The sequence below is a fragment of the Rosa chinensis genome, chromosome 1, assembly GCF_002994745.2.
Source record: "Rosa chinensis cultivar Old Blush chromosome 1, RchiOBHm-V2, whole genome shotgun sequence".
Classification (NCBI taxonomy): domain Eukaryota; kingdom Viridiplantae; phylum Streptophyta; class Magnoliopsida; order Rosales; family Rosaceae; genus Rosa; species Rosa chinensis.
The window spans coordinates 3720230-3746054 of record NC_037088.1 but is presented as its reverse complement, the minus strand read 5'-3'; the positions used below and the strand labels follow the sequence as shown (position 1 = coordinate 3746054).

General features: G+C 39.8%; 1 pseudogene; it reads left to right on the top strand.

Moving 5' to 3' along the window:
- The first annotated feature begins 23289 nt into the window (after positions 1–23289).
- LOC112198616 lies at positions 23290–24854 on the top strand (annotated as a pseudogene).
- The last annotated feature ends 971 nt before the right edge of the window (positions 24855–25825 follow it).

Sequence of the window (25825 nt, the reverse complement as noted above, 5' to 3'; positions counted from 1 at the left end):
CAATTTAGACATGTGTTAGATCATAATTCATATACATATTTGTGCCCTAAAACATGAAAATTACTTGTTCTAAAGTCCAATTTGATGTTGACTAATCCAATTTCATTATTTTTCTAATCTTGTACTTTACTTAATCTTTGTGTTTATTTATATATATTTATTTTCCTTATCATGTTAGGAAATAATGGAGAAGAGAAAGTGAGCTAGACAAGAAAGGAGGAGTAGCCGCCTGACCAAACGAACTCCGAATGAGTTGAAACTTTCCAGTTTCATCCTAGACATCCCAAGAATCATTTTTTATGAAGAGTTACAGAGCTAGTTTTGAGTGTAAAGCCTTAAACAGTCAGTCCAATTTTCTGAAAGATGAAAACTGGAAAATCTGACCTGTACATATTTCAGAAGCATTTACGGCCAAACCACAGTGAATTTAACTCTAAAATTTTACCAGGATGATCTAGACTCATGGAGGAACATTTTATATGAAGAAGTCAGAGGCCCATTCTGAAGTCTTAGTGGAGAATTAATTGAAGGAATTAAGGGGCAGAAAGTGACCTAAAACCAGCTCAACATTCATCACGTTCATGTTTCCCACCCACATAAAGAAAGCTAGATGTTTTTCTCTTTTTCCTTGGATATATTTTTCTACTCCAATCTCGTAAATAGATCATCATTACTTCTATACTCCACCTTCATGCTTTGTTTTTATTCATCATTACTCATACTCCACCTTCATGCTTTGTTTTTATTCATCATTACTCTCATACTCCACCTTCATGCTTTTTTTTTATTCATCATTACTTCCCTCTTTTTCTTCTCTATATAAACCACCACCCATTCTACCCTATTACATCTTCTTTCTCTCTTCATCTCCTTCATAAAATCTCTATATCCACCTCCCAAAATCCAAACCCATAATATCCATACTCCCCTTACTACTCCATCTCCTCCATCACCACCCCCACAACTACCATCTTCCACCAACATAAACTCTATCACCACCACCATAAACTCCATCACTACTACTCAAAATTAACTAAAGAAGCATCATATCTTTATCACCATTCCATTCATCATCAACATCAACAAGTTCATAATCCATTCATTCCATCATCAAGGAGGATCTAAGGGCATTGAAGGAGGAAAACCATGGAGGAGCTAGTCATCAATTTGTCAAGCTTCAACTAGTTCACTCTTTCCTTAAACTCCTTAATTTTCCTTGATGTATTTTAGATTTGGTGTTAATTTGTTTGAATATGAGTGAGTAGTTACTTCCTTGGGGCTAGGGTTGAAAGCCCTAGCCAAACTTGTATGAATTGATGTTTTAATTGACATTTGATGTTATTTGTGATTTTCATCTTCATATGCTAATTCAAGAAGTGAATGCATTCATTCAAACTTAACTACTTTGAATGTATTGTGTTTGTCATCTCATGAAAAAATGTTTAGGGAGTAGATAACCTTGAGCATTAATACCATGATAGCATCCTCTATGTGCATATGAAGGTTGTGAGTTAAAATCACCTAGATCTAGGATTTGTTTGCTTGCATGATTATCTAAACTCAAAGCTTTATGCATCCAGGAACAATGAATTGAGACTTAACCGATAATAGGATTTGTTCTTAGGTAGTTAATTCTAGACTTATCCGGTTGGAATTGATAACATTAAAGGAGTTTAAGCCTTTGTAGTCTTGTCTGGATGCAAAGAGGGTAAGTGGGAAATAAGAATAGCATCACTTGTTTTTGAACTTCAATACTTGCAAGGGAGGTTAGTGGTAGACAATCCAACCCCTAACTTCATCCTTTATATTACTAGTTTAGTTTACATTTGAGCTTTTAATTTAATTTGGTTCACCACTCTATCCAGCAAACAATTTCACTACCACCATAATGCACATACTCACCATGAGCCTAGATTTCCTTGTGAATTTAGGCTTGTGATTGTACATTTGCATATTCTAGCTCTCCTTAGGTTAACATCCTAGCTAGTGAAAGAAATCCAATCCTCATGGGTTCGACAACCTTTCTTAAATCCGTATACTATTACTTGTACCCCTTATACTTGAGGGTGACTATTTGGCTAACAACATGGCATATGTAGCATGTACTTGTAGTGAAGGTACTAGTAACATTTCACATTTTTGTAGACATGCTTAAGGATGGTAGAGGTGTCTAAAGCATGGCACTAGTATATAGGCATAGTGAGTGTTTTGTAAGATCTACTATATGTTGTAGGCATGCTTGTAGAAAATCATAGAGCCATGTCAATGAATATCAAGTATGATACATTGTAGGCATGCTTAAAAGCAGTAAAAGCATATAAAGGCATGGCAATAGCTCCAAGCTCAAGAGCATAAAAAAGAAGAAAAGAAGAAGAAGAAGAAGATATAATTACTTATCTTATGCCGATTTGAGTAGGTTGGAGTTGGAATTGATACGAGTACCAAATTATGTTGGAGTTGTCCAAGCATGGAGCTCTAATGTTTTGGCTACTGAGGTGTTTCAATGAAGTGTATCAATATGTCACTGAGGTAATATTTGCAAGTAATAAAATACTGGAGAGGATAGTTGGGTATACTTGAAACAAATAGATGATTAATATATGAGTTTGTAAAATTAACACTAGTAGCTTGCATATGTACTTTGGTAAAATAGATTTTTTTTTTTTTTGAATATATGTATTGATTAAGCAAAATGTAAAAGCCACGTAGTAGCTAATGATGTGTGATATTTAATTATGTTGTATATGTATTATGAATGTCAAATTGGTAGTTAAGCTAAGCGAAACCATTTAAACATTCAACTGCAGGCGTTTGAAAGTGCAAAATTTTTTGGCTTACTCTTGCTGGAAGAATAAGAGGCATGCTTGGATGCCACTATAATTGCATAAGGGGAAGGCATGGATACATGGTATATATCTTTATGACTATAGATGCATGGAAATTTAATTTTTATAATGTAAGTGAGCCAAGTCTTTAATATACATGCAGCAGCTATATGGTAGTTAATCTTTGTACTTTGATAAAATGGTAAGCGCATTGTATAAGCAAAGTAGAAACATAGTAAATGACGACAAATGACTTGTTTGATTGTTTTGATTTTGTGATTCTGACAGGATCCGTTCCGAATTTCATCTTAAAATTTGAGGTGGTTCTGTGGGGCCCATCTTAGGAATAACCCAACCAAAAATTCAGTAGAATCATCCCTGAAGATGGACTACCCAAAACCTGTAGAAAAAACAATTTACATTTCTAAACAAAAACCACCATTTATTCTTTTGGAGCCAACCTATTCCCCAAATCACATCAACACAATAATAATCAACTGAAAATCCGAAATCGATAATAAACAAATTCCCAAATACACATATATAACTCCCAAACATTAAAACGTTTATCCCACAGGTTATCAAAGCAATCTTAAGAGGGAAAAAGAAATCAAATTACATGTAGGTTAAATATGTAACTTATAGTCAAAATACAACCGTAACTGATGTTATGTCTCAACTCATACTATGTTGAACCAGCCAATTTGCAGATCATTTGAAACCGAATGGCCCAGTGAAAAGTAGTTGAAAAACATTAGCGTGAGTGGACGAAAATAAATAATAAAAAATAAAATGAAAAATGATAACTTAATACTTTCCCACTTTTACATTCGTAAAGTCAATGATTCTTGCAAGTCCTTAAGAAAATATTTAGAAGAATAATAAATTTGTGAAACCCGACTAGCCCCGCTAGTCAAGTAGTGAAAGAAGATCGAGAATTTCGAGTACTCATAAGTCTGGACTAGCCTTGCTGTTCAAATAGAAAAGTAAAATAAGGAGAAGGAAGAACCCACAATTCAAAGAAAATGACGGCACATAAAATAGGACCAGCCCACTGATTAGGAAGAATCGGACTAGCCTCGCTAGTCAAGTAAATAGTAGAGCATGGGGAAGAAAATATCACCATATAGTAAAGAGAGCCTCCTAGGCTCGAGTCAGAGCCTCTTAGGCTCTAGGCTCGACTGCAACCCATAAACATAAAGTATGTGAGGATGAGCTCTTAAAGACTCAATTGCAATCCACGAAGTATTGTGAGGAGGAGCACTAAGCTAGCTAGCAATAAAATATAACAACCCAAATATGATGAAGAAAAATATACAAAAACCAAAATCAGTAAGGCTTCCACAAAATCTTGCAAAGAAAAGCACAAGTATGATTCCTAAATTTACTCAGAAAGTCTCATAACTAATTTCAAGCTCAAGAGATGAAAAGTAACCGAATGCGATTAGTAAACTTAATACACTTCCTCAAATCAATAATAATTAAGTGAGATCAATGAAAAGTCATAAATCAATTAATAACCACATTTCAGAAAATTCATCGAAAATCAATTAATAACCACATTTTGAAAATCAAATCATATGTCAGTCCTTGTCCTTCTAATTTCACATGTTTAATCCTTGTACTCTCAATTTTGTACCAATAAGTCCATTATGTTACTCTCCGTCCAAAAACTCTGTTAAGTCGCTGAGGTGGCAATCCTTCCGCGGCAAAATATCTATTGTACCCTATTTCTGTTGAATAGATGGATGGTCTAGTCTACCAGAATCACGGGATGTCTTGTCACTATCTCTCTTGGTCCCGTTTTTCTGTAATACAAACAAAGGTCAGAGGGAAGACCGGGTGTATCGGCTTTCGACGCTCCGATGTCTAAGTCAGTATTGTTATAGGATAAAGATAATGGAATGCGATAGTAAACAGTTACCACTTTAGGGTGTTGAAGATGACCCATTTGTAGAGGATTTAGGGGAATGTAGCTCCCTTGCTTCCAATGTAGGATGTTCAGGTTCCTGATACCACCCTAAAGGGGTATTGCTATCCCCTCTAAGAGTATCTTTGTTACTCTTTGTTGGCTAGGTTAGCCTTGTGCTTCCGATATTTGTGCTTAGGAGGTATATATATCAACAAGTCCCCCAAGTCCCCAGTCAAGAGTTCTCTTGGGTGGGGAGTTTGTTTTGGTAGAAATATCGGAAATATAAGGCGAGTCTCCTTGTCACGTGGCTTCCGTACAACCATTACCCCCAGTTCCCCAAGTCTCTAGCTAAGAGGAGTGTTGACTGAGGTAGAGAGTGCTCTCTATTTTTTTTTTTTTTTTTGCTGCGGGTACTTGGTGTAGGGTCTTATTCGTCTTTTGGCTTATTTGCTATGTCATGGTGACACGTGTCCTGCTGTTATTCTATTTCTTGTGCAAGAAGTTTGCGTACTGGATTCCGTAATAGGTAATAATGGAGTAGTGGGGAGGGAACCGACGCGATGACGCACGACCATTGTTACGCTCAGATATGTCTGACACGTGGCAAAATCTGGTGTTGTAGTTGTACTTATATGAGCATTTGCCAAGCATAATTAGCTCTAATGAGCCACGCTCATACTACCGCCAGTGGTACCAATAACTACCAACGATGGGACCTACGGAAACACAGCCAAGCAGGCTATCACCTGAGCCTTGGCTCACCCTCAGATCACAGCTGACGCACCTCGCCAAGATCGCCTCGCTGAAGCATCAGAAGCTGGGGACTGAAGCATATCAGTCCCACATTGAAAACAAGGAAGAGGTCAGCATCTTCCCCACCTATAAAAGGTCCACTCCTCTCTCCTCAGTAATTACGCATTTACTACTTACCTACTATTATTCTGTCAACATAAATACATTGAGTAACTTAAGCATAAGAGAAGAGAAGACTGCCAACCGCTCTCTCCCTCTAACGCCCTTTGTATTTCATTTGTTAGATAGCGAGAACAATAAGAATATCACAAGTAGCGGTTCGCCCTTCAAACCAACGTTAACTGAGGTTTAGCTACCGCTGAATCTTAGACATTAACATTGGCGCCATCTGTGGGAATCCTTGAGCAAAAGGCCATCCCACCATAACAATCACCATGACTAACGGTAGCGGAGGAACATCCAAAGAGCAAGAAGACCAATCCGCCAATCCCCAACCAACAAGCCCAGCGACTAATGTTAACCGCACAATATTCAACATTTCGATCAATCCTAGCATGGAGCCACAGGCCATTCCCCAGATCTCACATACTGAAACAACAATGGAGGCTCATCTAAGGGCAGCCGCCACCCACCAGTCTAGGACCTCACCACTATGTATGAGCTGGCACTAGTTGACCTCTATAAGGCAAATAGAGAGCACAAGCAAGAGCGTAGGGATAAGGTCTAGGCCCAGAAGCAAGTGGCCTCGCTAATGTCAAGGTTCAACAAACTAAAGAAGGCACTGGAGGCAAACGCTAACCCAGTGTAGAGTGAGCAGTCGTAGAGTACCAGATGTAGTCGACCTAATGCTGGAAGACTGGTACCGGCACCAATTGTATAGACGCAGCTACCGTTGAACCCGTCTGAGCTGTTGGGAATGGGTCCTCCACCCCTACCAAGATTGATGATAGAGTTAGAAGCGGAATCACAACCGCGCACCAACCGCTCCTCAACCAGAGCACGAACCTAGGGCAATCCGCCTGCCGCTAGGCGGGAATTATCTCAACGGAATCTCCAGGCAGAATTTGCTGGTGACGCAACCGTCCTAATCTTGGAGCTGATGTAACAACTAGAGTAGAGGCTAATCTGGGTAGAGGCAGGAGCCCCAGCGCCAACTCAAAATCTACTCTTTGCATCTAGACCGGGGTTATTCACCTCTAGGATCCTGCAGGCCGTCAGGCCAGCGCATGTAAAGACACCAAAGAAGCCACAGTACAGCGGCATGACTGATCCTTTCATCCATATGGACACCTTCAAGAAAGTTACTAACAACAAAGGATTCGATGACGCCACCCTCTGCCACTAGTTCAGCGAAACGTTAGATAGCGAGGCAATGAGCTGGTTCTTTGAGTACTCACCGGGATCCATCTACTCATTCCATGCACTATCAAATGCTTTACTATTGCCGTTCATCCTGTATGCTGCCGGACATCATAACACAAGTCAGTTGTTCAGCGTCAAGCAAGGCGTAGAGGAAAATTTGAAGGCATTTGTCACTAGGTGGAGAGCAGCGGCATCTCGGTGCCGCGACCTTGATAAAACAATGGCATTGGCAGCCTTTAAGCAAGGACTCCTAAAAGGACCATTTCTCGATCATCTCAACTACAATCATCTAAACGCCACGTATGACCACGTCATGAGTGAGGCCATCCTCCACGCGCAGGCAGAATTCATCACATATGGAGAGACCCACCACCACTGCCAATGCCAACAAAGTTCACTCAGCCTTCTTCCAGCCAACAGGAGACCGCTAACAAAACCCCTGCTACGCTTCCAACTGATAAAAAGAGAGAATGACAATAAGGCAACTACCAAAGCAAGCGGCAAAAAGACTAGCATTACCATAAGGGCAACCACTCGTCCTACGGGGATAACTGTAACAAACAAACGGAGTCCTCCCTGGGGTATGCAGTGTTCACAGTCCACATTGCCTTGTATGAAGAGATATAAGATCAATGCAAGGACCAGATCCCACCACCACCTCCAAGAATGTACCCAAGAGTGGGAAACGAAGGAACACTGGGAAGTGGTGCAAGTACCACGAAGATAGAGATCACAACACCAACAACTGCAACGCTCTTAAAATGGCAATAGAGACTTTGTATCGTGATGGCAAGTTGGAACAGTTCAAGGTACGGCAGCCACCTCCGGTGGTCGTCAATATCTAGCTCATGCTCCGTATCAATACAATCGACGGCGGTGCTCCTATCACCAACATGTCCTATAGAGCAAGAAAGCGTTATGCACGTGCTAACCACCCCAAGGAAGTTTGCAACATCCGCTATGAGAGATCCGCTAAACTTCCAAAATCAGGATGGGAACCCATTACCTTATCTGAAGAAGAAGAGTGCATAGTACATCTCCCCCACGAAAATCCATTCTTGATCGACGCCATGCTAGATAAATGGTCCGTGGGAAGGGTCCTCGTTGACAGCAGATCAGCTGTGAATGTCATCTTCAATGGCTACTACAACCAACTCCAGCGGAACAGAAAATTACTCCAAGATCACGAACCCTTGCTCAGCTTCTCCGGCGACGTCACATAACAGCTGGGTTCTGATTACATGCGCCTGGCCATCGGCTTTAGTCCATGCATAGCGGAGGTACATACAGAATTTATTGTGGTCAATTGCTTCAGTTCTTATAATGCCATCATCCGCAGGCTAGCGCTCAATAAGCTAAAGTGCATTATTGCCAAATATATGCTTCTCATGAAGTTCCCTACACCCAAAGGCACAGGCTGTGTGAAGGCAAGCTAACAGCTAGCACGAGAGTGCTACTCAACAACAATGGCATGGTCCACACGCCGCCATAAGATCCTAATGGTGGGAAATCATGTACCGCTGATGGATGCAATGGAGGATCCTTGAGATGACGAGGAGAAGTATATGAAAAAGGAACCTGTCAACCTGGAAACCTCCCTACAGGTCGTCAGTATCTCAGATGAGCACCCTGAGCTGACGATCCACATCGGCTCTCAGATCGCCCCTAGATAGCGGCAGAACTCACATAGTTTCTAAGAGACAACGCCGCCGTCTTTACATAGTCCTATGCTGACATACTAGACATCTCCCCTGACATCATCACACACAAGCTAAGCATCAAACCGTCTTTCTATCCTGTTAAACAGAAGCGAAGGGCCTTCGACGAAGAGAGATATCGTTCAATAGAGGAAAAAGTCGCCAAGCTACAAGGCATCGGGTTTATCCGCCAAGTCAATTATCCCAAATGGATTTCCAACTTGGTCATGGTAAAAAAGCCTAGCTGGAAATGGCTGATGTGTGTGGACTTCAAGGGTCTCAATAAGGCATGCCCAAAGGACAGTTTCCCGCTACCTTGCATTGACCAACTGGTCGATGCTACAGCAGGACATGAGCTCGTCAGCATGATGGATGCTTTCTCCGGATACAATCAAATCAAGAAGCACCCTGGTGACCAAGAATGTACGGCATTCACAACCGACAAAGGCCTCTATTGCTACAATGTCATGCCTTTCTGATTAAAGAAAGCCGGGGCGACATACCAGCAGTTGATGAACGCTATGTTCGCGAAACACCTTGGCAAAATAATAGAGGTTTACGTGGACAATATGCTGGTCAAAAGCATCAAAGCAGATGGGCACGTGGCAAACCTCCGCATCATATTCACCATTCTCTTGGCCTACGATATGCGCCTCAACCCTGAGAAGTGTTTTTTTGGCGTCACCGCTAGCAAGTTTCTGGGACACATAGTTAGCGAGAGAGGCATTGAGGCTAACCCTGACAAGGTTCAAGCCATCATCAACATGAAGTCTCTGGTGTGGAAAGTGCACGTTGAGAGCTTCCAGGGCAAGCTAACCACCCTCCCTCAGTTCATCTCTAAGCTCACCGACATATGTCTCCCATTCTTCAAGGCTATGAAGAGGACCCACAAGAAAGAAATTAACTGGACCCCATATTGTGAGGCGACACTCCAAAGTTTGAAGGAGTACTTAGCGGCAGTCCCACTTCTCTCCATTCCTGTCCAAGGTGAGATACTCTACATCTACTTAGCAGAAAGACAAGACGAGCACCCGGTATTTTATGCCAGCAGAGGCATGAACGGCACTGAAACTAGATACCCCATTGGAGCAACTCGCTCTCGCATTTATCGTCTCCTCTAGACGTCTCTGCCAGTACTTCCAAGCCAACACAATTCATGTTTTGACAAATCAACCGCTAAGGCAGGTAATGCAAAACCTTGAGAACTCCAAGAGCCTAAGCAAATGGGCCATCAATCTCAGTGAGTTCGACATTGAATACAAGCCATGAACCTCTATAAAAGGCTAGGTGGTAGCTGACTTCATTGCTGAGCTCATGGAACGTTAAGATGAACCCTTCCCAAGAATAGAAGAGGGCGACACGGCCATGACAACAGCTGAGGAACAAGCATCCAAACAGCAGTCAGACTGGAACCTCCACATGGACGGCTCCGCCTTCTCCAAGGCATGTGGTGTCGTCATTATCTTGACAGGCCCAGGGGGATTGAACACGGAATACGCATTGAAATTCAATTTCACAGCCTCAAACAACATGGCGGAGTATGAAGCGCTCATTGCAGGCTTGGTCCTCGCTATCGACTCAGGTGCTGACATCGTTAAAATATTCAACGACTCCCAGCTAGTCGTCAACCAGGTCAATGACACCTTCCACGCCAAAGACAAACAGTTAGCGGCGTACTTGAGATACGTCAAAACGCTCATCAGAAAATTAAAATTCCACACCATCACACAGATCCCCAGAGAGAAGAACGCCAAGGCAGACTCTCTGGCAAGGTTGGCAACCACTCAACCACACCAAAGTCCGGCGGACACAAGGGTGGAATGACTTGACAAGCCAAGCATCACCAAAATCCTAGCATAAATTTTCAACATTGAGGTGAACCCCCAGTTGGATGGATGAAATAATTGAATACAAGAATAATGGAACGTTGCCAACCTGCAAAGTCGAAGCACGGCAACTCAAGAGGAGAGCAACCCGCTATAACATCCAAAATGGCAAGCTTTACAGCCAAGGATTCACCCATCCCAACCTCCGGTGTCTAACCCCAGAGGAGGAAAAGGTCGTTTTGGCAATAATACACGCCGACGAATGTGGAAACCACTCAGGTGCTAGATCTCTGGCCAATCGCACCATGCCACAAGGGTACTTCTAGCCCACGCTCGGGGACGATGCCAGAGAAGTTTCCAGGTCCTATCACAAGTGTCAACAGTACGCTGACCTCCGCCATACCCTGGGGAAGCCTCTCTCGATAATCATCGGTCATGGATTCACTCTACTTGGGGCCTATACGTCCTTGGCAAGTTACCAACTGCCAAAGAGCAGTTCAAGTACATCATTGTTGCCATCGATTACAACAGCAAGTGGATAGAAGCGGAACCGCTGACAGCAATAACTACCGCCAAGGTAACCCACTATGAGAGGGCGTTCTAGGAGATTGGGTTTGGCCGTTCCTCCCTACTTGGGGTAGTAGCGAAGGTACTGGGCGTTCTATGGGTGCGGCAGTATATTGGCATCGCCTCCTCTTAGGTACAAGGTGGTTGGCCCAGTGGCTTCAACAATCTCGTAAGGTCCCTCCCATATGGCCTTCAATCCTGTTAGGGTTGGCATAGCCTCCATAGAAAATTAATGACCTTGGCAACTGTGATGGTGGCAAGAGCCTTTACTTTCACCCACTTGTTGTTGTAGTCCACAACGACGACAGCAAATTTCAATTGTCCTGGGGCTGTGGGGAACTTGCTGATGAAGTCCAGTCCCCTTTGGTAGTATGCCAAGGGAGCGATGATGACTAAGAGTGGTACCGATGGTGCGATTGACAAATTGGGGAATTGGTGGCACTTCAGGCAGGCACTAGCGATCCTTTTTGCATCATGTTTGATAGTGGGCTAGTAGTATCCTGAACGAAGTGCTTTGAGTGCCAAGTTCCTGGCTCCCGTATGGTTGCCACAGATTTCGCTGTGTAGCGATAGCAGTATTCACTGTCCGTCCTCAAGGGAGATATATTTCAGGAGAGGAAAGGATATGCCTTTCATGTATAGTTTGCCCTCTCAGATGGTGTACAATGTTACCCTTCTGCTTAGTCTGGTAGCGATAGCTTTGTCTGCTGGCTCGATGCCTTTAGAGAGATAGTCAATGAATGGGTCCATCCAGGAGGGTGTCCTTTGGCCCTCAGTGGTGAATATCTTCGAGAATGACCTATTAATAGTCGGTATTTCCAGGACTTTCATTTGTAGGCTCCCGATGTCTGCGTAGGGTGGCGAGGTTGCCAACCTTGCGATTGCATCTACCTTTGTATTCTGTGCTCTTGGTATTAGGGCGATTGTGTGGGAGGCAAGACATTATTTGAATAGAGTTGTGGTGGGAGATTGGTAATGGGATAAGTGAGGTTCTTTGGCCTGGAAATCGCCACCAACCTGATTGATGACGAGTTAAGAGTCACTAAAGATTTGAAAATTCTTGACTCTGAGTTCTTTTTCTAATTGAATTCCAACTACAGTGCCTCATACTCGGCTGTGTTGTTAGAAGACTTGAACTTGAATTGCAGGGCGTAATAGTAAATGTTCCCCTCAGGTTCTGTGAGGACCACACCTGCTCTGCTGAGTTTGTTGTTAGAAAAGCCATCAACATGGAGTGTCAATATCAGGGTGGAGCTAGGTTCTGGATCCGTCTCGTTTGGAGGCTCTGCCAGGAGTATGAATTCTGTGGTGAAATATGCAGTAGCCCGTCCTTTGATGGTGGTTCCTGGCGAGTAATAGCTATCGAACTCGCCTAGCTCGATTGACCACTTTACCAATCTGCTCGAGGATTCTGGTTTATGGAGGACTTACTTCAAGGGCTGGTTGGTTGGTATCCACATGTTCGTAATGATGAGCTCTACTCAAAATACCAACCTAGAACACCAGAAACGACTAGACGAGCTGCCACAAGTGGCTAAGCGTGGGTCCCACGCATTACCAACTCCAACCTCAACTTGGGTCATGAAATTTACATCAGCATGTTCCTCTCATCATCCCCAACAACTATCTCACTAACACAAAGTCCAAATTTAAGTGTAGAAGCCGGAATTTACCTTAAAAGGATTTGGGGCCGATTTATCTCTAAAAACTTCCAAAGCTCAATACTCCCTCCTCTCTTTGAATCGTCCAAAGCCATTTGAAGATTTTGCTCTACGGTGAATGGGCTTCAAAACCCAACTAGTATCGTTGTAAGAGATGGCTGAAAAAATGGAGTTTCAGCCAGGTACCCGAAACCTCGACGTCTCCGTTTTCTTCGCCTTGCTGCGTTTTGTAGGCTTTGATTCGCACCCCACCATAGCAAATTGAAAGAGGAAGGAAGGATCATTTGAACGGCACTCGTGGATCCAAATCTGTAGCTAGACAATGGAGTTTTCGCAGAATTTTGAAATCAGGTCGAGTCGGGTTTTAACCTATCAACCATCTCTGGTAACGAGTTTTAACCTAGCTTATGCCTACTACTTGAGCTTGATTACTGACTTGAGAGTCAAAGCGTCTATGTTCGGTTCCACACTGAGCTCAGATTCTATTCTGCAGATTACAGGCAACCGTATATGGAGATGAAGATTTCAATCTCTTAGAGGTAGTTTAGACGACCTTATCTATCTAAACAAGCTCATTTATGAAGAAAAAATATCAATAAAAAATAACAATAAAAAAGGTCTAAACAAACCTCAGGGTCTGAAAAAATGAGAGTTTTCAGTGAAAAGTTTCCAAATTGAGGCTTGATGTGGAGAGAGAAAGTGAGATTTGAGTGGAAGAGAGAGAAGTAGGTTGTGAAAACAAGAGTGGAGTGGTTTAGCGGCAAATTTCCGAGCTGATTAGGATCTGCTTGTGTTTGGGAGATGGCGTCGGCGACGATGGAGGTGAGGGCGAATCCCAACAGAGGGAGATGGCTTCAGAGAAGGTGAAGAAGTGATCGATCAGCTCCTAGCCTCTTGCTTTGGCTCGATGTCCATCTCTGCACCGCCAAAGTAGGTCTTTGCTGGGTTTGGTTTCAATTTGGGGAGAGAAACAGATGGGTTGTGGACTTTGATTGGAATGAGATTGGTGGGTTGAGGAAGGAGAGAGTAGGCAAAACGAAAAAAAAGAAAAAGAAAAATAAAATAAAAAGGAACAAGAAAAAAAGAAGAAAATGCAAAAAGAAATTAAAAAGGAAAAAAACAAAAAAAAAGGAAAAAAAATTAAAAAGGAACAAGAAAAAAAGAAAAAAAGAAATTTTTTTTAAAAAAGGAAAAAAAGAAATTAAAAAGGAAAAAGAAAAAAAGAGAGAAAGAAATTAAAAAGGAAAAAAAAATAACAGAGGGGTATATTGGACATTTCACCTAATGCCAACTCCTAATTTGACACGGGAGGGACCAATCAGACGGAAATTTTAACGTTAGGGAGTTTTCAGATTAATTGAGAATGTTAGGGATTGAAACGAAAAAAAGGTCATAGTACATGGACTAAACATAATTTAATCCAAAAAAAAATTACACATAAGGAGATCGAGGTTACTATTGAGAAGTTTTAAATACACACCCCTAATTACTTAATACACACTCCATACTTAATACACCACCCATTTAATTTCTCATTCTAATATTCTACTAAATACACAACCCAAAGTACCTAAAATATCCTTAATCTCAAAAATCATGAAATATCCTATTATTTGACTATATTAAGGCTACTATTTAATATGATTAGTATATTCTAGTATATTGATGTTTTTAAATGACCATATTGATTACTTGTGTTACTTATTCAGAAATCCATAAAGATTTATTATTGTTCCCTTTAAATAGATGCATATAAATAGGTTTTATATTATTTGAGTTCTCATCCACCAAACACCATGTTGATCAAGTATAAAATTATGAGTTGAACATTTAACCAAAACCGTATCACTAGTTTCTCTCTAATGGTGGAACTACAAAGTTGTCATTAGAGAGGCCAAACAAATTAACAATTACAAAGTTTTTTCACCCGTGATGTTTTATATTAGAAAATAAATGGATTAATCGTATCTCTTAGAAAAAAAAAAAATGAAATTAACCAAAAAAGGGAGTAAAACGATCCATTTTAAAAACATTTAATACCCTTGATTTTGCAATTCTAGATATTATGGCTTCTAATCTCATTTAATTACAATTTATTTAAGAAAAAAATAAATTAGGTAGTTTCTAACTTTATTCTTGTATTAAATTAGGAGGCCATGTATAGAAATTTGTTGTGTTTATCTAACTATTTATACATAAATTATTCTATATAAGGAAAATATGACAATTTTTTTCTTTCTTTCTAATGCATAGATGTTTGTTTTGGTCATTCAACCTACCTACAAAATCTAATTTGAAATATAAAATAATATGGATGTGTATTAAGTGATTAGAGATGTGTATTTAAAATTTCTCGTTACTATTTGATCATAATTGTTAGTGTAGACTATCTTATAAAAATAATTGTCTTTAACAAGCTTGAGTTAGTTTAAGTAAACAAGACTGAGCTATGTTTAGTGCAATTTGTGCAATGTAGTGTGGGATTGTAAAACAAGAAACGTGGAAGCACTACAAAAATAATTAAATAAATAAATAAATAAAATAAACTCAAACAGTTATCAACCACCAATATAAGAATGGAGAAGTAGCAGCAGCAGAACAGTAATTTTTCAATAGAGAACCATGAGATAAAACCTGAAAAAACCCAGAAATCATCAAACCATCTATCGCAATAGGAACTCTAGAGGCCAAGAAAAACTCATTGTAATAGAACTCTAGAAAACCAAAGAACTTCAGGATCAAGGAAATTGAAAAGTTTTGTTTGAATCTTTTCTTTCTGGCGAAGAAATCGATGATTCTAAAGGAGAAAGTAGAAGTTTTTGTATGTTGAATTTGCATACAATGATGACGCAGTCAAAAGTAACTTGGGTTTACAAGCGATAAACCCTAATTTTTTTTTGAATTAATGGTAATTCCATTGATAAAACTAATGCCAAGAAGGCCATTACATATACACCCACTGCCTCACAATGGACAGAACAAGGCTTCGTGGTGAAACCATAGTGATATATAGGATAAACCAACTATATTTGAACTTATCGCTCAGTTAAAAGCGAGCCTCTAAACTATGGAACAAAACGTAGTGAATAGACAAGAAAATTACAATCGTTAGGGCTCATTAAGTAACCTAACCTAACAAGCATAGGGCCCTAAAAAAATAGGGAATTATTTAGCTAAAACAAAAACTAAAACTAAAAATAGAGGCCATAGTCCAATAGCCCACAATTTGTCCTAGGTTGTACCTAACAGCAAGCAGCCCAATCCAACCACTGTCGCACTTGCCAAGCTGCCAACAGTCTAATACAGCAACCCCGCCACCGCTACGAGGAATACCACCACCATCTTCACTAGACGTCATCAACCAAAGCCCTCAGCGATACCCTAACAGGAGAAGACCTGACCCTCCCAGATCGATCTCCACTGCACCAAGGTACCAAACAACTCCGTTGCCTATGCCACCATCATAGCCATCACCTGTGCGTTACCCCTCGACCCACTATGTCGTCGTGGATCCCACATGCCACAGTGCCCAACAGACCAAGATCCGGCATCGATGCCGTCAAACTCCAAGCAAAGAGATAAACTGAAAACAACTATTAGCAAGCCTTTGAGGCCCATCTGGCAGCAAACTCAACGTCATGCGACCAAGGTAGACATAGATGTCAGGCCATGCCACCACCGAACGAGCACCGTTTAAGTACGCTGGAAGACATGCTAGAGTTTTGGTAGAAGGCTTCGAAGAGAAAATCTCTCTTTCTCTCTTTGCTTTTTAAAATTTCAATTGAATTCTTATGGACTATACTCTAAAATACATAGTTTTGGAGTCCACTATAGAAATAGAGACAAGTCTCTAGATTTTATTAAATTTGATATGATAAAGCTTGTTCGTAATACAAAGCATGATGGTGCTTATGTGGGCATCCAAACCTAATCATATTCATAATCATAATCCAACAAGGAATCCTAAAGAATCCAAATTAAAAAGGCAACTAAGAACCTAAGACAAAAAGAATCCTAAAAAGAATGTAAAACTAGCTTAAAAATATTAAATCCCGAATCGCATAATTAAAACGATATGTTTTGGCCTAAATCTGATAGGGCTCACTATAGTGAGTCTTGTAGATATCATCATTTCCATTCCAGAAAGATATCATGCATCTCAAACAGACATTCTGACCAAAAGTTGATCCAATTTGATTCACAATCAAGACCTGACTTTTCACATGAGAAACCGGAAAAGTCCAAAACCAAATCTTTTTGAATATTCCAGTGGCTAGTAACCTCATTACGCGTGAGTTGCCTATTTTCCAATCACTCTTCTTCATTCTACACCTCTTCTTTACTTTTATGGTTTTCTGGCTAAACCAGGATTATTCTGGTCCTATATCAAATAAAGAAAAGAAAATTCAAAAAAAGAGGTAAAAATAAGAGTAGTGGACATTCTTCTTTATTATTTGTACGCCCGTAGTTTTATGAAACTTCCATAATCATAATCTGCCCCTAGAAAAAAGAAAAAAAAAACAAAGTAATAGTCCAACCTAGATAATATTGGAGCTAACTCACATAATTTCAAACGAAATGTCCTGAGCCTTTCCCATTTCCAACTCACCAAAAATTAGCAGTACATGATATGGACACCACGGTTTGAATAAAGTGGGTGAGTGGTTTCACTGCCAGAAACTCTAAAGAATACAAGGATTATATATATATGCTCTTCTAGTAAGGCTATTTTGGTTATTTTAAGGGATTGCTTATTAAATCAACTTTTTGATTAAGTATTTGGATCTCAACCGTTCAGTTCTTAGGTCTAAATTCGTAAATTGCTTCTACAAATTTTTAGCTAAATTGATGACTGTTAAAGTACCGAACTAGATTAAATCAATGGACGAATCAAATCTGTCAAACCTGAACTGTTCATGCTTATAATTAAATGCCTTAATGATTATCAATTTGGCTGAAAATTTGTAGAACTGATTTACACATGTGGACTTAAAAACTATACGGTTGAGATCTCAATATGTGATCGAAAAGTTGGTCTGATAAGCAATCCCTTAAAGTGGCCAAAAAAATAAATATCTCGCTAAAAGGGTTATATATATATATATATATATATATATATATATAAAGTCTTTCACATTTAGAAGTACTAGTAAAAAAAACACTCGCGGGCCACAGTTAGTGGCTGGCTTGCATTTCTTGGTTCGATTAAAGCAAATACATTCAAGTCAGGTTAGTCCGTAACAAAAAACTATTTAGTCTTGGAAATCAATGAAAACTAAGTTTTCAGACGATCAACTAACATGAATTAAATATATACCAAAATTAAGGCTAAGCTGAATGAAAATACCTAGGGGCGTGCTTCAGTAGGGTTGGGAGAGCACCGCCTCCGGTCTCTCTATATCTCCTCCATCATCAATAGAGTACTATTCCGATGTTGCTTCGGTGTTAGTTTTTTTCACGCACGGCTCCCATCGTGCCCTATATCTAGTTGGGGTTCGCATCTTGGCCTGTGGCAAGCTCTCCTATTCAGATCCATTCTGATCATGGTTTGTTTCAATGAGAAGAAGGAATGGTTTTCCCAAATCCAATCTACACCCAGTGTTGGGTGTCTTCTGCCAAGACTGGCACGACTCAAATCACCGGTGTGTGGCTCTAGTCTGGTGGTGGTGTGGCTGAGGGAAGGGTTCGAGAGGCGTTAGAGTTCAGCCTAGTTTTCCAGTGCGTGGGAGCAGCTGCTATCCGGATTCCTTTGATCAGATCAAGGGGATGATTCGATAGCAAGGGGTGAGCAAACCAGTGCTTCGGGTCTAAACGGGCTATGCGTTGTGGCAGTGACAATGGTGGCAGCCGGGGGAGTCGTGTTGGTGTGGCCGGGATGATCTTTCTCAGGCCAAGGACTGTGTAGTAAAGGTCAAGGTCGAAGTCAGGGAATGTTTGGGTGCCCAGAGGAGAATTTTGTTGGTCTTTTTTGGGTGGGCCTTCCTTCTTGGGGCTTTGCAACAGGTGTATGAGCCCAATGCTGTTAGGGTACGGATCTGGGACCTAGAACATTTTTTAGCCCAAAATTTCTTGGCATTTTGGAATGAGTTTTTTGGCTACTTAGGTAGAAGACTGCTCTCTATTTGACGTATTATTATGTGTGGAGTAGGCAAGATCGGTCACACTACCGCTGGTTATCTTGATAAAAGGTAACCTTCTCTTCGACGTCTATCCTTGCGTGGAAGTATAGTTGACCATACTATTGATACCATTTTACATAGCCAGGATTATGTCCGGTGCTGCATCAAATGCTTAATTGCATACCCAAGACTCCTTGTTATGTTTTATTTCCAATGCTTAGTTGCATCTAATATTGTTCTTGTTATTTTATTTTCTGAGGTAGTTTATACATCTATAATTTTTAATATTTCTTCTTAATGATTAATTTCTTGGTGCCGGGTTGCTATTAACAAGTATCTAATTAGAGAATGCAGGGATTAATTGTATGTATATATTAAACCCTTAGAATTCTACAAGTAGAACAACTTATGGGCCACAGTTGGTTGCTTGCTATTCTTTGTTAGAATATATTTAGCCAGTCAGATTAACCCATAAATATTAAAGAGCTAATTTCATTTTGCCTCCTTAATTTTTACACCTTAAATCAGTTGTGCCTCTGCACTTTTAATTTTATCACATGTACTCTAGTGCTCTCCAATTTAATAAATCTTGTCCAATTATTAATTTTTACATCAATTATTTTGTAAATTGAAAATGTGGCTCTATTGAGATCCCTTGTATGATAACTATTCACTAACGTGGAATGTAAAATTATAGCATAAATGACGAAAATTTCAAAATATAATACATAATAGTTGGCAAAAAAGCTAAGCATTGGACCAGATTGATTGAAATTAGTAACTATAGGAGCGTGATGAAATTAAAGTGTACGGTCATAAGTGATTTAGGGTATAAAGCTCAGGAATGTAAAATAAAAAAATACTGAATATTCAGACCTAAAAAACAACAGAAATGAAGTCATGTATTCAAAATATATGTGATGGTTTTATAACTTCTTTAGTTCTTTCAATATATTTCAACCAATTTGGTTTTATACATATAATCTTGATTCTTGAAGAGACGTTGATTGTATTATGAAGACGAGGAGAAAATTTAACCTATAAGAAAATATAAAATTAATATTTTGATATATAAAGCCTTTAATTCTTATTTTATTTTTGTGGACTCTTCTTTGTTTTTATTTTTATTTTTTTATTAATGAGGAGGGGAATAGATGGAGGTTTGATGACAAAAAAATATAGGGGTGTGCATTTTTTTTTTTTGAATCAAGGCAAAGCCACTTTATTGATCACAAGCCAAAATGACCATTACATACCCTCCCGCTACCAATTAAGGGTAGGCAAGAAGTTGTACGTGCTAGTACCCATAGTGGTACGTAGAAACTAGGGCACTCATTTGACATTAAATACATTCAAAATAGCATGAATCTTCCTTCGGTACTACTTCAGAAGATCTGCTAGAAGCACAAAAAGTGCATTGGTCCCTAAAAAGACTTAGGGAATTATTGGAAGTAAACAAAGCTACTAACATAATGCAAGCCTAAAACAACTAGGCCAAAAAAGGAACAGCCCAAGGATATACCATCACCCAAGCCCTAGAAAACCAGCTAAACCGGCCCATGACATCATCTACTGCACGTGCATCCCTTCCTGCGCCGCCGTCACCGCTGGTACCAGAAGCCCCGTCACACCAATTTAGACCACCGTGAAATTCCAAAATGCCTGAAAACTGAGCAACCCGAGACGCCACTCCCTAAGATTACCCAAGGCACCAGACTGATGCAATTCACCTAGAGCCTCCATCGCCGTCACCGACCCCAGATTCACAGTAGCCAACCCACAGAACATAGATGCCACACCGCACCGCCATGAAAGCAGAGATGCAGCCCCAAACATCCGCTGAGATAAAATCTGCCAGAACTACGAGCACGCCATCCAAAAAACTGCCGCTTTGGAGCGCGCCTTTAGATTACCTGTCCGACAGCAGCACAAAGAAGTCGGTAGAGCAAAGAGGCCAACTCGACATCGTGCGCCACCGGACGAGCGCAAAATTGCAGAAGGAGACAGTCACATAATAAGAAGCTCTCCGCCACTCTCTCTCTAGGGTTTTTTTCCGCCTTCTATAGGGGTGTGCATCAAGTAATTGGGGATGTGTATATAAAACTCTTAAAGAATGCAAGGATCATGTGTGTGTACATGTGGGGGGTGTGTGTGTGTAAAAACTCTTGTGCCCTTAGAATTCTACAAGTAGAACAACTCATGGGCTACTGTTAGTTAGTTGTTTTTCTTTATTCGGGTATATTTAGCCATTAAGGTGAGTCCAGAAAATAAAAATAAGAAAAGGACTAAATATTCAGATCTAGAAATCAACGACAATGAAGTTTTCAAACCATCAATTAACATAAATTAAACATGTGCTATAAACACAAAACTAAATGAATTAAATAATGTAATGTGTAATTGGCTTAATCGATAATGATTGATTAATTGGTGCCGGGTTGCTATTACCAAGTATTTAATTAGAGAATGCAAGGACGGTATATATATATATATATATATATATATATATATATATAGATATAAACTCTTATACCTCACAGACCATAGACAGTTGGTTTTTTTTCTTGGAAGAAACATGCCAACTTTTTTATTGATCAGCAAAACAATATAATAGTTGTTTCAGCTGTGTAGAGGGATGTTTAATCCAGCCGAATCATTGGATGTCTTGTTTTGTCACTATCCTTTGATAGCTAGATGAGCCTTGTGCTTCCGGTACTTGTATCTGGGGGTATATATGCCAACAATAGTTCACCCCAATGGGGTCACTTGCTGGCAAATTTGGAAGGCAAGGAATGAAACTATTTTCAGGGGAAAAGTCCATTTTCCTAATGAAGTAGTGGTAGCCTCGGCTGCTACGCTAAGTAACATGAGTATAGTTTCTATAGTTGATTGGTTGAGGACTGGCCAAAACTATCCATCCACAATAAGATGGCATCCTCCCCTCCTAATTTTGTCAAGATTAACTTTGATGGTTCTAAAGTGCAGAGTTCTATGGAAGGTGGCTTCGTTATTAGAGATTGTACTGGGAGAACTCTTGTTGCAGCAGCTAAAGGATTTGGAACTCCCAGTGTACCTTTAATTGAAGCAATGGCTTTGAGAAATAGCCTTGTGCTAGCCAGACAGCTGGGATTCACATAAATACAGGCTGAAGGAGACTCAAAATTAGTTATTGATGTTGTGAAAGGCATAAGCAACCCCCTTTAGAGAATCAGCAAGATAATTCAGGATATTTGGCAATTAGCTTCTAGTTTTACTTCCATTACTTTTGTTCATGTACTACGTGAGGCAAATTTTGTTGCTGATGCTCTAGCAAACTTAGGTCATAACTCCTCAGATGGTCTTTAATGGACCACTTCTCACTACTACAAAAATTGAATCAAACGACACCTCTCAGACGACGCATCATAGTTTTCTGTCGTTTTTATAAAATCCCTCATTTGATAGGGAGCTATGAACTAGTTTAGAAGATATTTAAGGATAAAACTGTTGTATGACCTTAAAAAATTGAGCGGCAAGTTTCCCACCACGTTTGTGGTGCCAAACCCCATCTCAAACCCAAAATTTTCTCCCAACATGTATTAATCATACGATGAGAAACAATAAAACTTTGGTCTGATTAATATGTTTGGTAGAAAGGAAGGAGATTTCCCACCATTTTTCTCCAACTCTCCAATGAGGGAAATCAAATTGATAGAAGATAAATTACAATTTTATAGAGCTGCATTCAGACCACATTTTTATAAAATTCTGGTGTGTGAGTCCTTGTCTAAATTGGTAGAGCTTGTCCAAATTGATATAACCAGGCTGGAAATCCCAACACTTGAGTAAAAAAAAAAACAAGAAACCAAAACTCATTCCTCACTTTCTCAACAGCGCCTCACTCTTTCTCGACACAGACCCAGAGCCAAAACCCAAAGCTCATCACTCTCGACAGCGTCTCCCCAAAACCAAAACTTCACTCTTCGCTCAGGCTTCACTTTCAAACCAAAACCAGTCTCTCTAACCAATTGTCGGGCTTCACTCTTCGCTTGACATCGTCATGGCAGAGGCTATGCTCCCTCACCATCTCTGGTAACAGCCCCTGAAGGCCATCAATGACCATAATCCAAGAGGCCGTCTTCCTCTCCGTCGATCTGAAGGCATGCTCGGCAACCGCTACTACACCGCCATGTTCCATCCCCACGACCGCATCATGGGCTCCCCTCCGGCGGTCACTTGACCCATGGTTACTACACCTCCGACGGGAAGAAGATCTCGCCCACCTCGATCTACTTCGAGAGTTTGCCCTGTAAGGTGATTCCTCCACTGGGTCATTGAATACGACAAGCGGGGGGGAGAAGGCCTTGGATTTCAGGCCAAGATTGACACCTAGGTTTTGTGAGATTTTTCGAATCGGAGGAATTAAATTGGAGAATCGATGAGTAACTAGAAGAAGAGGAATTTCTAGATTCAAGCACAGAGTGGTGGTGGATCTGAAATACACCGACAAGACATGAAAGGTTTTGGAGCATGCTAGTGGCCTCAGCTTTGAAGAGCTTTACAAGTTTTTCAATCTCTGGCCACCAGCATGATGATATCAGAGGACGAGGATGAGAGCTTGGCTCAATTCCTCAAAACAGAGGTGCACGTCGAGGTCTCCAACCAGGTATCTGCTTCATCTTTCTCTCAATTTTTGATTTCCCCTAATCTGTTCAGTTTCAAAATCCGATCTTTAGTGTTTGGTTTTCTTCAATTAGTCTTGAATTTGCGTTTTGGATTTTGTGGAGATTGATTGATTTCAGGGAGGTTGTGATTGGATTCTGCGGAAATGGGGTTAATTTCGGGGATTCTGTGCACAATTAAAACAGATCCATATGTGTGTATGGTTGTTGAAACCAGTTATTTAAGTGATACAAGCCTATAAGAAAACTATTTTCTTTTGCAGCGTGATGAAGAGGACATGGTGGATCTTGGTAGAATCTGCCCGGTTGAGTTCAAGGAGTACTACGTCCAAATGCAAGCTACCAAAAGAAGCCAAGCACTTCTTTCATCACAGGTAATTGGAGTTTCTTAAGCCTTACATTATTTCTTATATGCATAAAGTTGTCTTTCTATGTGAGGCTAGCTACTATTCCATCATGATGGAAAGAACAATTAAAGATCATGTTATATTTGAATGGCTTGTAAATTTGTGATTTTGCTACCCTTTGTTTTACGTAGAGTTGGCCAGAGAGAGGAATCTAGTTTTCCATTAATTTCTCATCTTGTATATACAACTTGCATTATAAATTTTATTTAAATATATAACTTCTTTATCTTGTTGGAGCAAATATGCTTCTAGATTTAGATTATAGTAAATTATACTTGTAGACTATCTCGTTGCAGAAGACTTTTCTAACAAAATAATTAGACTATATGAATTGGAGGGTTAAAATGACAAACAATACATATTGGATATTGCATTGTAGATTGTTTAATTGGCTTTATGATAGTGCTCTATTAGAACAAATGGGCATGTGCTAGCATCAATTTGATCCTCATATTTACTTTTACTTCCCCATTTTGATACAAGGATAAAGAAGGAAATTGGAGCATTGCAATTAGAAGTATGTCAGAAGCTTCCAGTAGGCACTCTTACTTGGTTAACAGTTTTTTAGTTTAATTGTCTTTAGATTGAATATATTTTACTGTCCTGTCAGGAAGTTGCTGAGATAAAGAGAACTGCTAAAATAGGAAATGAGGTATGTTCTATGTTGTATTCGATTATTATCATCAGTCCAAGAATACTCAATGACCGCAAATTGCATTTTGTCATACATAGATAATTTGTATATGGTTAAGCCTTTTTCGTTGAATTATGCAGGCAGCAACTAAAATACTGGCCAAGCAACTAATTAGGCTTAGGCAACATATATCTAACTTGCAAGAAAATAGGGTTCAAATGAGAGTAATAGCAACTCATACACAGGTCGACTGTCAACTCTATATCTTTATATGAGATTCATCCGGATTCAATTTTTTCCCCTGGTCTGTTGTGCTCGTAGTAAAATTTATATCCACTTATAGGCAATGCACACCTAGTCATCTGTTGCTGCTGGCATGAAAGGTGCCAGTAAGGCAATGGCAGTTATGAATAAGGTTATACTGATTTAGTTTGTTGTTATAACTTTTATGTAACAGTATGTTGCAAGATGTTAAAACTGGCTCCAATAAGAAGCATTAGTTTGAAAGAAGCCCTGTCATCATTCATCACTCATGTTGATCCAAGCCATCAGTTATCTTTTTTTTTTTTTTTAATCTTTTTGTTAAACAATTTCTTTTCCCTTGTAAATAAAGTCCAAGAAAATGTTACTTTTCCATATTACTTCCCATTGTCCTAGTGAGTGAAATTAAGCTTATTGAGTAACAAGTTCATCATGTTGCAGCAAAAGCTCCTACAAAGCAAGCAAAGGTGATACGTGAATTTCAGAAACAGTCTTCACATATTGTTATGACTGTAAATGGAATTCATAATTCAGTCCAATGAGTCTAGTAAATGGTAGAAGGCAGAATGAAAGAAAAAATTTGGAGTTGTTTAGATTCTTGTAGATTGTCTTTCAGTGACATTTTTATGTACTTTGAGACTCCCCATAGGCATTTTTTTCGCTAAATATTTTAGTACTCGTATGAAAACCTGATATTTGAGTGTATGTACTTCACTGCATGTATAAGTTATGAACTTATATTTAAGAGTGTGCTTCTGTTGTGCAGGTTAATGATGCTGTTCTTGCAGTGGATAATACACTTTTCCTGTTCTTTAGATACCACCCTCCAGGTTTGTTATCCTTGACGTTTGTTGTTGGTTTTGTAACCTATACATTCTTTTTGAGCTGTTCCTGGTTCATTATAAATTTTGACTTATTTTTCATTGAATTGCACCAGACGATTACATGTATACCAGAGATGACCCATTATTCTCTTTCTCTGTCTCCCCCGATTATGTGACCCATCTATCTTATATCAACATTTTAATAGTGAATTGTTGTATTTACTTAAGAGTACTGGGTTGAAAGCTTTGTGCAATGGTTGCCAGTGGGGACTTATTTGGCCATTGTACATAGACAGGGTGCTGCAGTTTGGGGAGG